This window comes from Lactuca virosa, chromosome 6 (assembly GCF_052849685.1).
Source record: "Lactuca virosa cultivar CGN04683 chromosome 6, Lactuca_virosa_CGN04683_v6, whole genome shotgun sequence".
Lineage (NCBI taxonomy): Eukaryota > Viridiplantae > Streptophyta > Magnoliopsida > Asterales > Asteraceae > Lactuca > Lactuca virosa.
Genome location: NC_136431.1, coordinates 29461157 through 29476285, shown reverse-complemented (window position 1 = coordinate 29476285; position 15129 = coordinate 29461157). Strand labels below are relative to the sequence as shown.

The window sequence follows — 15129 nt, the reverse complement described above, 5'->3', positions numbered from 1 at the left end:
TTTGAATTCTCATGCACTCATCTACAATGTGTCCTGAATCTCCACAGCTTACACATATCTTCTATCCCTGCGAAAAAACACACCTTTCTCTTTGCCTAGACTAGAGAGTAGTAATTCAAATTTTTTATTTAAAGAATTAATATAAGATTTGACTTCATTTTTCCAGTTTTTGTCTAGTCCAACTGAAGCAGCAGATGAAACTGGGGTGTCCCGTTTCTTAGCTGAGTAATTGGTTTTTGAACCATGACTCAACTGCTCCAAGAATCGCCAAGCGTCTTCACCATCTTGCATCATAATAGTGCCGCCAGACGAGGCGTTAATCATGGTTTGATTGGCAGTGTCGACTCCATCATAAAAGAAACATACAAGTTGCCAACGGGGAAATTCATGATCGGGACATGAACGCAACAATTCCTTGAGGTGCTCAAATGCATCATGAAATTCTTCAATTGGTTTTTGTGCAAAATCTTGTATCGCTTTTCTTATTTCCGTTGTTTTACTAGCAGGGTAAAACTCTTGCAAAAATTTAGTTTTTAATTGCTCCCAAGTAGTAATACTATGGGGGGCAAGAGAAGTGAACCAATACTTAGCTTTTTCTTTTAAAGTGAACAGAAATGAGTGAAGTCTAAAGGAATCTCTATTAGTTCCTCGCGGAGTATTCACGTTAGCAATTGCAAGGAACTCATAGAGGTGATTGTATGTATCATCAGTTTTATGGCCTCTAAAGATGGGTAAGACACTAATTAGTTGTGGTCTTACTTCCAGATGATGCTCATTTCCTTCCGCAAAGAGTATAGGTGAAGCATCATCATACTCTCCTGGGTGAAAATGAGACACCACAGATTGTCTATTAGGTTGTGGGAAGTAAAGATGAGGGAATTTATTACCTTCGTTGTAGTATCCTCCATTTGCATTGTTGAATCCACCATTTGGATTCCTTCGATATTGATTCCCAAAACCTTGACTTCCGAACCGATCAGTGTAGTCATTATTGCCACCATTGTGGAAATTTTGGTTGTTCTAGTTGTTGTAATTTTCGTTTCCACCCCGATTGCCTTGATTCCGCCCATTACCACTGTTGTGGTTCTGATTCCAACCAATTCCATTGTCATTGCCATCATCAAATCCAAGTCATCCTCGTTACGTCCATTACCACCATTACCGAATTGAGGACCAACATTTCTAGGATTTTGGTTCTGATTTCTAACATTACCACCGTTGTGGTTTCCTACATTGCCTCCCATATTTTGTGTCCAATTTCCTCCGTTTCCACCATTTTGGCCACGGTTGTTTCTATTCGGTTGTGGTTGTACTGGTTTGATGATTGGTGCACCGACATTTTTGTTGTTCCCATTGTTTCCATTGTTGTTTGGGACTTGAGGAGCTGGTGGTGGAACTAGTGGTGGAGGATTGTTGACTGCATCCTCATGCCCCTCAACCACATCCTCCACGACTGCATTATCTACATTCATAGTGTCGATGTTTCTTCTAGCGACCCGATTTGAGTGAGCTATTCGTTCGATTTCCGGATCAAATGCAAGCTGTGAAGAACGTCCGCTATCTCTTGTATACATGCACCGGTGTGCCTGCACAACACAAATAAAACAAACGTGAACTGCAAACAAGAATTAAAAATGAAAATAAAAGACTATGACTACTTAAACACAATAGTTCAAGCGCACAATCTCCCCGGCAACGGCGCCAAATTTTGATCGATGTCGTTGTATCAATAAAAAATAAACCAACTAACCTACGTAGATAGGGTAAGTCGGGTCGAATCCACAAGGAGTTCGTGGTCAAACTATGTGTCAAAATAGTCAATGGAAAATAGATTACTTGTAATCGTGACAAAAAGGTTTAAACAAAGATTAACCAAAAAAAACTTGAGACTTATTAGTTAAAACAAAACTTTAAATGAGAAAAGTAAGGTACTCCCGGTTCAGTTGTCGGACAATTCAGATTCACACACTTTCTTCCCTAAAATCCTAGTTCAACTACTTAGATGTAATTGGTGTAACACCGTAAATTTCCAAACAATTTTTTCATTTCAAATTCGTATAAATATCACAACGTATTTCACAAAATCTCATTTATTTAGTTTACAAAACGCATCTCCATAATTGTTTGTTTAGTAATCCAGGATCCTCAAAACATAACTCTTTCTCTGGTGTGTACAATCGAGCCGATACCTTCCCGCGATCCTGAGAAAAACCTGAAACACATAACACATAACACGGTAAGCACAAAGCTTAGTGAGTTCCCCAAAATACCACACACATATCGGTAGCCTCTCATGGCTATATTCAGATAAGACCCTCCGGTCAATGTGTCTCAGTGGGACCCTCCGGTCCCAGAACACAGGTTGACCCTCCGGTCCTAACCCAATAAGCTCATAATAACAATACTCGGTATAAATCACAGAGACATAATGCAGAATATCACAATACACAAATAAGCACATAAAACATCTCAGTCACACAAGGATACCACTCATGGTAAGTATAGTGAGAAGACTCACCTCGAATGATGAACAACCCCTAAAAACGTTGTTGCTGTGCACCAGCCTCTAACTCTAAGCCAAACCCACAATTAACCCAATTAGGAAGTAAGTCCAAACTCTCACTCATTAGGTCTAAGGGTAGACCATTAACCAGCCCATTAATAGCCTAAAACCCATTGGGCCCACCAAGGCCCAATAATAAATGGGCACACCCGAGGCCCACTCTCAAAGCTAAAAGGCAAGCCCAACTTAAGGGCCCAAGCACGAACACTCAAGGCCCAAAATGAGACTTAGCCCAAAAGTCCACAAATCTATTTTGATCTTGTGTTCATCATTCTTACTTTACTCTGATCTTGTTATTCATTCTCGATTTCATTACAAATACAAGATCAATTCTCCTGGCACTCCTGGTGGCCAAACAATCTCACCTGCTAGAACCACTGAACCCCGACTATACTAGAGACTAACTCGCTGAACTTGATCATAGACCTTCCAAACAATACCCCTTAACTGAAACTACGAAAGAATCGGAACAACAAGCGAACACACTGAAACCCGATCAACAAGATACAACCCCTTACTGACCCACTAATGATTCATGGCATACAAAATGACATATAACAATTCTTGATGATACTACCCAAGCAATTAATAGAGAATAAACAAAAGATAAAGCTTACCCACACCGATACAAATTTCTAAGCAACATAAATACTGATAATAACCCTAGAGAAAACAAAAGATAACATACCTCCAATATCACATGCTGGAGTCCTGGCCTCCCCTGTCTGACACTGAAATGCCCGACTTCTCTCTGCTGGGGCTCCTTTCCTACCCTCACGACCATTGGCGATCCTCAAAGTAACCGGAGCAGGTACACTCACTACTCTTCCCCTCATCATCGGACAGTCAAAATTCTTGTGGCCAAATTGGTTGCAATGAAAACATAACAGGCTTTCCCCCTGAGGACAATCCTTGCTGAAATGACCAACCCTTCCACACTTGTAGTAGCCCATACCCCTAAAACGACAAACTCCATCGTACAATTTCCCACACGTGCTGCACCGACCCCGGCCCTGCTGGCCCTTAAACGCTGATCTGAAGTCTTGGGTCTCTTTCCGGGACCCTCCACTATCTGCACCCGATCTGGCCCCCTCTTCCCAGGTGCTCGAAATCGATCTCCCACTTTCGGGCTCTAGAAATCCTATCATTCAACGCCTTGCACCCCGATATACTCACAAACTCCCTGATGTCATCCCTCAGTATATCATGATACCTTACCTTCTTAATCTCCTCATCCGATGCATACTGCAGAACCAATAAAGCCCTATCCCAGAACTTGGAAATGATCTTTGCCACAGTCTTAGTAGTCTGGCAGAGATCCTGAAACTCTCATGCGAACTGTTGCACCTCAATCACCGGTCCGAACTCAGCTCGGAACCTGGTCGAAAAATCAACCCACGACATCGCATCAACAACATCATCACCCACCTCATGTCCTACCTCCTCCTACCAATCTCGTACCCTGTCCTTCAAAAGGCAAGAAGCAAATCTGATCTTTGACTCCTCGGGACAGAAACTCGTCCTAAACGCGTTAACCATATCTGCTAACCATCTCCTACTTGAAATGGGGTCCTTCTCCTAGTCAACATTGGAGCTTCACAAGCACGAAACTCACGAAAAGAAAGAGTGCGAGCTCCAACGATAGCCATAACCTCAGCATGGAACGCACCCAAGTGCTCTTCCAAGATCTCCAGAATCCCCTCCTTCACCGTACCAAAGATCATAGGAGTCTGCTCCAAAATACCACGGTTAATCTCCGACGAGATAAACTCCTTCATCTGCTCGCTAATCGGCTCAGTACCTGCACCTGAGCCGAAACCAAAACCAGAACCTCCTTCCTGAGTGCTCATCACCAAACAGAAATACAACATGCAAATGATCAGAACATACCCAAGAATCCTCCTCCTACAAGCTTCCTCGATTCTCCAAGACTCTCCCCGATTCGAGTATGGATCATGTGCTTTCAGTAGTATGGGCCCAATACTACCTTCGATACCTATCCATACTTTCCTCAAGAATCATCCTGAATCATCTAAGTCACATTCTCAAACTGATGTACCAAAAACTCAATAAACAACGCAACTAAATCCCACTGAAGCATATCCTAGGCTCTCTTAGGTTCCCGACCTTACCCTACCCTCAGCTGCTGAAAGGCTCCCACCAATGTTAACTAACTACCTCATGAATACAGTCACATGCAACAGAGATCAGATAATCCTTCAAGTAAAAGACTCAACCCTAGAACGGTTGGACTCAAACAAGAGCTACGCAATAGGGTCAGATCCACGACTCTGAGATTAGTTAACCTGTACCACATGTGCATTAGCATATTCACTTAGTATTTGATCCACATCGCTAAGATCCCCACAAAGCACAAATCTACCAGCATTTAGGCAACGAAAAATCTAACCAACATACACTAATAAAGCCATTTTATCTACTTATCTGAAATCCATACTAGCATGCAGTTCTAAAGCTCATACGATTAGGCATACGACATCTCTCCTATCATAAAATCATGAGCAGATCCTTCGCCTTAATCTAGCATGCAATTCTCATAATCATATCATATATCATAATAAACATGTAACAGTATTCTGGGAACCACTTACTTGAGCTCGGCTGATTGCACACATCACACCCCTTTCTTGATTAGAAACCCTTTTAATAAAACATTATTTTATGAAAATTTTCACCAAACCCTCAGTTTGAGTTCAGGCATACCCGAGAGTATGCCCGAATCCATCAAACCAAGGCTCTGATACCAACTTGTAACAATCCAAAATGTAAAGGTAAAAATTTCATTTTTAAAACAATCAAAACACCCATTTATCATTTACTAAAACGCTTAAAGGTATTTTACAATACAAACAGTTATCAGAGTACAATCCCAAAATCTCAAGGTGATGGAAAAATATGGGTGTATGCGCTACGATCAAGTCGGGCCCTTCCCTTTCAAACCGGAAGTACCTAAAACTATAAAAAGCAACTGTAAGCACAAAGCTTAGTGAGTTCCCTATATACCACATACCATACATAATATACGAGTAATACATATCAAACATGCAATAGAAGGTGCTATGTGCCAACCATAGTCTTGCCATTATGCCACGAGTCGTATCATGGTCTTTCCTTGCCAATCCGGGGACCAAAACCATGGGTCTTACAGACAAGTGCAAGGAGCCACCTCCTGGTCTGCCATGCAAGCATCACAAAGACAACTAGAATACAATCTACCACTACTTATCTACTTAATTGCAAGAGTCCAAACTCTGGTCTTGCATACAGTTTTTCCAGGAGCCGCCTCCTGTTATTTCATACAAATACCAAGGGCCGCCCCCTGGTCTTCCTATAATACATAAAACAATAGGTCCGACATTGGTGCCTTCAAACCATAGTATAGTGAGGAGACTCACCTCACACTACTGAATCACACTGATAATCCCTAGCTGATGGTCCGACAATTTCTCGAGCTATCAATATCAAATAACACCCAATTAACATTTGGGTTCCAATCCAAATCCAACAATCCATACATGAGGTAAAAAGACCATTTTACCCCTCACCTAGTTTGTTCCAAGACTAAGGCCCAAACTCACAATCAAAAGGCCCACTAACTAAATAATCATTCAAAGCCCACTTATGGCCTAATTTTCCAAATTGGGCCCAAACCCTTACATGGGCCTTACCCTAAATACCAATAACTTTTACCTAGTCCAAAAGACTTGTTTCTTAGATGGCCCAACAATGCCCCAAGCAACCAAGCCCAAAAGATAGCCCAAACATGCAAGGCCCAACAGACCGAGTACGCGGGGCGTGCTCAGCACGTACGCGCAACGTACTTTCTTGGAGGGTTGTACGCCCGGCGTACTCACCCTCTTCAGCCTAAAACTTGATTCAACACATAATCCCTTAAGACAATGCTCCAAAACATAGATCTGACATCATTGAGCTGGAATATCACGTAAAGTTGCTAACTTTACGCTCATATATGAAAAAATGAAGCTCTTAATCTTAAAAAGGACTTAATAAGTGACTCAATGCATGCACGTGATCAAAAATCCAATACAGAGTCAGATCTAAAAGGACAAGCCCTCAAAATATCTTAACTCTTCCATCAACCCAAAAAGGACCAAAAGCATAACAAAATAAGCTATAATGAGATCTAAACATCTAGAAGCCAAGGTTAAAGCTTCATACTTGAGAAAGCCTTCCTAAAAGATGATGATTCTGGATCCAAAACCTTCTCACCAAGCAAGACAACTTCAAGCTTCTCATATTCCTTTATAAAGGCAAAAATGGGCACCAAAGTCTTCTTAATAGCTCAAGAACAACACAAGGGGGATAAAGGGTTTATTTAGGGTTTTAAGAGGTTTGGGGGGGTGGTAAAGAGGCCAGCCTAAAGACTTAAGTTGCTTAAATAGGGTACATATGCTCAAAAATTAGGGTTTAGGCACCCGTCATATGCCCAGCGTACGAGGCCGAGGTTCGTGATCCTTCCTTCAGGGTACCCCCCGCGTACTCCCTATGTACGCCCTGCGTACTAGGGTTTCCTCTTAAACCCTAAAATACTCCGAATGCCATAACTTCTTCGATATAAATCCGATTTCGACGATCCTTATATCCATGAAAAGGTAGCAAGAAGCTCTACACTTTTATCAACTCATATTTTCCATAAAAGTTCCCAAACAAAAATCCAATTTCCATAAAAGCCCGTGCTGCCAATATACCAAAATACCCCTTGGCTCCAAAATCCAATCCGAACACCCGAATCATCTAAATTACGTCACCCACACCCAAATGGGTAACGGTTCGGGACAGGGCGTTACACATTTGGTTTATTTTTAAATTTAAATTAATTATCTAATTTTTAAAATTTAAATATAAACTTAGTATTTTGAAAAAAAATTAAAATACACCTTATACTATATGTAAAATTAAAATTTTAGTTATTACTATATGTATAAGACTGTGTAAGTTAAAGGCTAGTATGCCTCATTCACAAAGCTAGTCTATAAGGTGGGTATAAGGAACTGCCTATGAAATGGTAGTTGAATGGGTGCCCACTCTCACCCACCGCTTCCTTGATTAGTGGAGGGTCGTTGGCCGAACGCCTTTGATAGGACAATTAATTCTATTTAATAAGGTATAATACTATTAAAAGTAACTAAACCATTTTATTTAAAATCTCAATCTTAGTTACTTTAGGAAAAATGTGAATTTGTATTCTAACCCATGAAATTACACATTACACATTATAGTAGTTACTGGAGTGTGTGTGGTTAACCGACATACTAATAGTGACTATAAAGAGTAATGATTGACATCCTAAAAATTATCATTGATTAATGGAGCGTGTGTGGTTAACCGGCACATTAAAATGAGATGATAAATGACATCGAGAGTGCCAAGCTAATTTACATGGTTATTCACATCTTCTTTGTGATCATCGCTATCCCATTCACAAATGGAAGAGCATAATTTGAGATTAAACATGCCATTGAATAGTTCTAATGAGTCTCAAAAGATCTAGTAATTTCACTTAACTTTATTTCTTTCAAATTTCATTTTCTATTGATGGAATTGGTAAATCGTCATTTACATACCTTTATAAAATTTACAATTAGATTACCGCATCCCTTTTCTAAGTTGTGAAATTTTTAGTTGGATCCTAGCCTTAATATTTCATTTTTGGGTTATTATATTAATGATTGTTCTTATTTAACTAAAACTACCTTTCTTTTACAGATGTCTACTTCAAATGATGCTTTTGGCTCCTCCTCCTCATACCATAACTTTTCGTTGTTGAACATCTGCTCAAAGGTGACATTGGATGGCACCAACTATAACGACTGGATGCACAACATCAAGATGGCCCTTCGTTTCGTGGACAAGGTGCATGTCCTTGAGAAAGAACTGAATGAGAATGACAAAGAGAAGGCCACTCCTGAATAGCTAGAAGCCAACAAAAAGCACGACAATGATGCGACAAAAGTTTCTTGCATCATGGTAGCCACAATGACTCCTAAAATGCAAAGATTCTATGAGGATTACTAGCCGTACGAGATGAACAAGGACATTATGGAAAAGTACAATAAGAGAGATCATCAATAAACGTACGAGGTGGTAAAGTCCTACATATCAAGCAAAATGAAAGAGGGAGAGTCTGTTAGCAGTCATGTACAAAGGATGCAACGATACGTGGAGCGCCTATTTGGCTAAATGTGAATTTTGATGAGGAGTTGGTTGTTGACATAGTCTTGAACTCTTTACCTAGTTTTTATGATCAGTTCATCTTGACCTATCATCCGAACAACAATGAGACCACCTTGGCTCAATTGCACAACCTCCTGAAAACAATTGAAGAATGGATAAAGGGAGAGGGTATTGCCTCCACTCCTGCTAGTGCTCTCGTTCTGGCCATTGGTCAAGGGAAGGGGAAGAAGAGGAAATGTCCTCCAAAACAGAACCAGAAGGGAAAGTCTCAAGTTGGGTCCTCATGCAATCGACATAAAGGTAAGTCTAGTTTTGATTCTCCTCCTGTCTCTGATCCCAAAGCGTCCACTTGCTTTTATTGTAACGACAAAGAGAATTGGAAACGAAGCTGCCCAAAGTATCTACAAGACATTAAACATGGCGAAGTGAAGCTGACTTCTGAAGGTATATACACTATCTTATCTAATAAATCATCATCTTCTCATTCTTGGGTCCTTGATACAAGATGTGTATTTCACATTTTTTCTTATTTAAAGGGTTTAAGAAGAAGTGAGGAGGTGGAGCACGGTAGAATAAACTTGATCATGGGGAATAGGCGATGTTCACCTATCACCAAGATTGGAGTTTATAGTCCAGTGCTTAGTGATGGTGTTAGTTTACATTTTTTGCTACTCGTCAGAAATGACTGGAAACATTATTTCTTCTCATGCATTGTTCAAACAAGGTTTTAGATATTCTTGTAATGATGAGAGTGGTTCTACGTCTGCTTATAAGAATGGTATTTTTTATTTGAAGCTTTACCTTGTGATGGTGTGTATGAAACTATGATGTGTGAAGACAATTTAGGCAATAGTGTATTTCAAATTGGTTCTTCTAATGGTATAGACAAAGCATGCTTGTGACATTGTCGTCTTGGATACATTAACAAGAAACGCATCACCTAACTCCAATAGGATGGAGTGTTGGAATCATTTGACCTAAGGTCGGATGATGCATGTGGATCTTGTCTTTTGGGTAAGATGACAAAATCACCTTTCACTGGATCTTGTGAAAGAGGTGAAGGTTTGTTGGACCTCATACACACAGATGTGTGTGGGCCCTTCAGATCCACCACAAGGGATGCAAATGAATTATATGTGACTTTAACTGATGATTACAGCAGATATGGTTATATCTACTTAATCAAGCATCAGTTAGAAACCTTAGAAAAGTTCAAAGAGTTTAAACATGAAGTCGAGAATAAATTGGGCAGGAAGATATATATGCTCCGATCAGATAGAGTTGGAGTGTATCTTAGTATCGAATTTCACGACTACCATAAGTAATGTGGAAGAGTTTCATAATTGACATCTCCTAGGACACCACAACTTAATGTGTGGCTGAGAGGCACAATCGAACCTTGTAATACATGGTCCATTCCATGATAAGTCGAGCTCCTCTTCCAATTTCATTCCTGGGGTATGCCTTAGAGACTGACACCCATATTCTTAATCTTTTCCCAACTAAGAAGGTTGCAAAAACACCTCACGAGATGTGGACATGGAAGATTCCCTCGTTAGCACATATCATGGTTTGGGGTTGTGAAGCTTTCGTTAGAGGAGAAACTCACGACAAGCTTGAACCTCGAAGTGAGAGATATATTTTCACTGGCTACCCATAGAATTCCGTTGGATATTTGTTCTACAGGCCTAGTGACAACGTCGTCTTTGTAGCATGAAGCATAATATTTTGCGAGAGAGAGAGAGAGAGAGAGAGAAAGAGAGAGAGAGAGAGATGATATATAAAGAGAACAGTGGGAGTACCATTGATCATGAAGAGATTCAGGAATTAAACAATGATGGAACCTCTAAAGACGCTAGGGTTCAACCAGAGGAAGAGATTCTAGTTGAACCACTTAACGAGTCATTACCTCTTAGGTGTTCCAATAGAGTTAGAATGCTACCTGAGTTTTATGGTTTCCATTTTACTACAGATGGTGATACGTTTATCAGTGATAGTACATTGGTATATTTGGATGAATCAGCTAACTACAAGGAATCAATGACAATCCATGAGGCAACCAAATGGAAAGAGGCTATGGACAGCGAGATCAAGTACATGTATAACAACCAAGTTTGGAATTTGATTGAAAATGTACCAGGTCGAAAGACAGTTGGGTGCAAATGGATCTTCAAGAAGAAGTCTGACAAGGATGGTAATGTGCACACATTCAAAGCACGACTAGTTGTCAAGGGCTTTACCGAAACCCCAGGGGTTGAATATGATGAGACCTTCTCACTAGTGGTTAAGATAAAATCTATTAGGATAATGCTCGCCATAGCTGCATTTCATGTCTATGAAATTTGACAGATGGATGTCAAAACCGCTTTCCTTGATGGGAATTCAGCTGAGGATGTTTACATGAATCAACCAGAGGGTTTTGTTGTGGCAAAGTTTCCCAATAGAGTGTGCGAACTTGAGAAATCCATCTATTGATTGAAACAAGCATCTCAAAGATGGAATCTTTGCTTCGACGAGAAAGTTAAGGAGTTTGGTTTCTCTAGAAGTGAAGATGAGTCTTGTGTATATGTGAAAGCTAGTGGGAGTATAGTAACCTTCTTGGTATCGTATGTTGATGACATACTTCTTATAGGAAATGACATTCCAACTTTGAAAGAGGTTAAATCTTGGATTGGAAAGTGTTTCGCTATGAAGGATCTAGGAGAGGCTGATTATATTCCAGGGATAAGAATTCTGAAAGACAGGAGTAAAAGACTAATTGGACTTAGTCAAAGTATATACTTGGAAAAAGTACTAAAACGTTTTAGTATGGAGAATTCCAAAAAAGGAGAGCTGCCTATCCGGAGTAATACCAAAATGAGTAGAGTTCCATACTCTTCCGCCGTTGGATCTATCATGTATGTTATGATATGTACTCCCCATCATGTTTCCTTTGCTTTGAGCATGGTCAGTCGTTATCAGGGAGATCCAAGTAAAGCTCATTGGATAACAGTTAAGAATATTTTCACATGTCTGTGTAGGACTAAAGACCGGGTCCTAGTACTTGGTGGCAATGATACATTGAGAGTAATTGGGTATAGTGACGCCGACTTTCAAACAGACATATAAAACTTTCATTCTCAATTTGGATGGATGTTAACCTTAAATATTGGAGCGGTTACTTGGAAAAGTTCCAAACAAGAGACAATGGTTGATTCTACCTATGAATCAAAGCACAAAGCAGCGAGAAGGAGGCAATTTTGTTGAAGAACTTCATCGGAGACGTTGGAGTTGTTCCAGCCATCAAGGTGCCCATAAAAGTTTTTTGTGATAGTGAAGGAGTGGTTGCCTTGACAAAGGAGCAACAGATCATGGAAGATCAAAACATATCGACAGAAAATACCATTTCATCAGACATAAAGTAGAAAAAGGTCGCCTTGTAGTGAAGAGGGTATCATTTGAAGATAATCCTGCATATCCACTCACAAAGGGTCTGAGTAAGGCTAAACACGTTCAGCATGCTAGGAGCATTGGTCTGAAAGATGATACTAGTTTTAGTAGTTAGATAGTTAGTTGAAACTTGTAATAAAGTAAATTTAATTGACTTTTGGTGATTAAATAATAAAGAATTATTTATTAGTTTGTTTACTACCTTTTATCAATTGTTTATTCCTGTGTTTCATTTTGCATATTTTACTTCTTGAATAATTCGATTATTCAAACTCCACAGTCAATCATACTTTTGGAAGTAAATAGTAAATTAAGACTTTCATGAATTGAATTGTAGATTGTCTATTGAGTTTTAGAAATAGCAATGGTATTGATACAATGTTCATGAATACTTAGAAATGGAGACTTAAGTATTAGATGAACCCACACTCAGAGAATTACTTCATGGAATTTATCACGAGTAATTATGAGACGATAATATCTTATAATTTTTAAACGGAGATATATGGGTTGTGGTATACAAGTCAGCTGTGCATTGATAATGTGTATACTCATAAGTAACTTGATGTTATAAAACGTATTGGTGTGCATTATCTTATGAGTAAATGGTGCAAGCTTATAAGTAAAAGTGTATTCGTTCCTTTCGTCCTAATGGGAAAAGCGATATCTTTGGGCCCCTTGGTGATTTGGTGTTGACTTATAGTGTCGGGCCCGACCAGGACCAAATTGATGGTTCGATTAAAAGTTCTATGTCATTACAAATTACAAATCGGGAAACAAAGTATTGGACAATGAGATTGATTTTGTTCCATGTCTCATATCTGAATGATATCTTGCCGAACGGAGGATTATATGATCACTTATCTTAGGACACGTAACTGATTGGGTCAGAGTTCGACAGTGGCTGTTGGAAGTTACAATTTGATGATCAGTTTAGTAGCTATATTGGCAATTACAGTTACAGACTTATCCAAGTCGGAGACTGTTGGATTTGGTTTGTAATCCCATATATATAATTGGTATAAACTTGAATTGATAATAGCACAGTCCTTTTGGAGTGCCCTCAAACCTAACAATTGGACAAGATGAGTTTTGGAGAGAGAGATTGATTTATTATTTGATTAATAAATTGAAATAAATAATTTATTAATATATTATGAGAATAATATATTAATTAGAAATAGTAATATTTAATTAGTATTTAATCAAAAATTAATTGGAATTAATTTTGTGATTAAAAGAATTAATTAAAAGTGCAGGTCTAAAGTGTAATTGTTCAATAGTTGAATAAAAGGCTCCAGAACCTTCTTGGTAAAGGCATGGATGGTTTCAAAGGGATATTCTAGGGTTTCTAGAATATCCCATGTGGATAAATATGGAGCTGGACAATTACCAATTTGAAATATTAATATTATAGTTAGATTAGGGTTATCCAATGCTTCATTTCTACATTATATAAAGGCCCCTAGGACTTTGATTTTCTTCATTCATAAATTCTCCAAGGATTGGCCAAATTTCTTACCTCCTCCTTCCTCTCTCCTCAATATACTTCTTTATAGCTTGGGTGTGCACCATTAGAGGCACGACGCTTGTGGTGCCCGCTTCCAAAGCTTCAAGAAATCAAGGATCATTGCTATTTGCAATATTAAGAATAATGTATGTAATCCTTAAACCTTCTATATGATTTTCGAAAATAACCTAGGGTTCCTAGGGTTCTTAATTTAATTTCATAGTTATATGTTCAATAGTGAAAACATAGATTTTTTTTAGGATGCATGCACACTTAAGAGTTTAAGTTTGTTTTTGTTATCCCTAAAACCCATCAAATATTTCATGCAAGAGTTACAAAGATAGTCTAGCATCCTACATAGTATAGTGAGAAGACTCACCTTGAAAACACAGTTGACAGCTAACAAGCTCACACAATAGAAGAGTGGGTGCTACACCTCCGACTAAAACATAGAAGTTAAACCCTTATTCTACCTTTTAACACTAGCAATTTGACTCAAAGTCAACCCATATCTAAGAGTCAATGATCAAAGTATAAGGTCAAAGTCAACTGTAGTTGGCCTCCACGTCGTGGCCAACCCATGGATACCTCGTGGACATTCAACTGAATCGCAATCCAAAATTTGCTACGACATCATGACAGGCATGCTACCACACCGTGGTAGCATCCAGATAGTACAGTCATGAAGTCCACCATCTCCACATCTTGATACTCATCTTGCCATGTCGTGGCTACTGTACATCGTAAAATTAATGGATTTAGTCGTTAATCCGTTAATCCCACTCTTCGTACTTTCTAGAAAGCTTCTTGGGACCCTAATGGTCCATAAAAATCCAAACATTATGGACATGCATGATCGATGCATGTCTTTCACCCAACTAGGTTAAATGACGAAAAAATTACCTAAATCTTATGCATGGATTGCAAACTTTATATCATAAAACCATTCCAGTCACAAGTATGAACCCAAAAAACCAAAACCTAGATTTACTAAGAAGGAACCAAAAAGATCTAAGTGTTGAAGTCTTACAAAAGGTCCAGAGAGTGATTCCAAATATGGATATGAGTTGCTTGCTTGATCCTTGCACCGAAACTTCCTTTTTCTTCCTTAAATTGTACCAAAGACACCAAAATGATCTCAAAGCTTGCAAAGAGGCTAGGGTTTTCAAAAGAACACTTTTAGATGTGATGGAGGCAAAGGGTAGGTTAAACCCTATCCACAACTTCCTTCAAATATGTCTTTAGCCCAAAATTTTAGGGTTTTTACCATCCAGCCATGACCGCATTGTGGCCAATACATGCCCACGTCGTGGCCAATTAAAAACCTCAAAAACTACCAAGTCAAATTCATAAATGAAATCATGCGTTAAAAATTATCCCCCACTTGAATCAGAGTTCATACTCGAAGTCT

General features: G+C 39.1%; 1 non-coding gene across 1 annotated transcript; it reads left to right on the top strand.

The window, feature by feature from the left end:
- The first annotated feature begins 382 nt into the window (after nt 1-382).
- On the top strand, nt 383-489 carry LOC145123176 (small nucleolar RNA R71). Its single transcript, XR_013715048.1, has one exon. It is a non-coding gene; the product is annotated as a small nucleolar RNA R71 (small nucleolar RNA).
- Nucleotides 490-15129: the final 14640 nt, after the last annotated feature.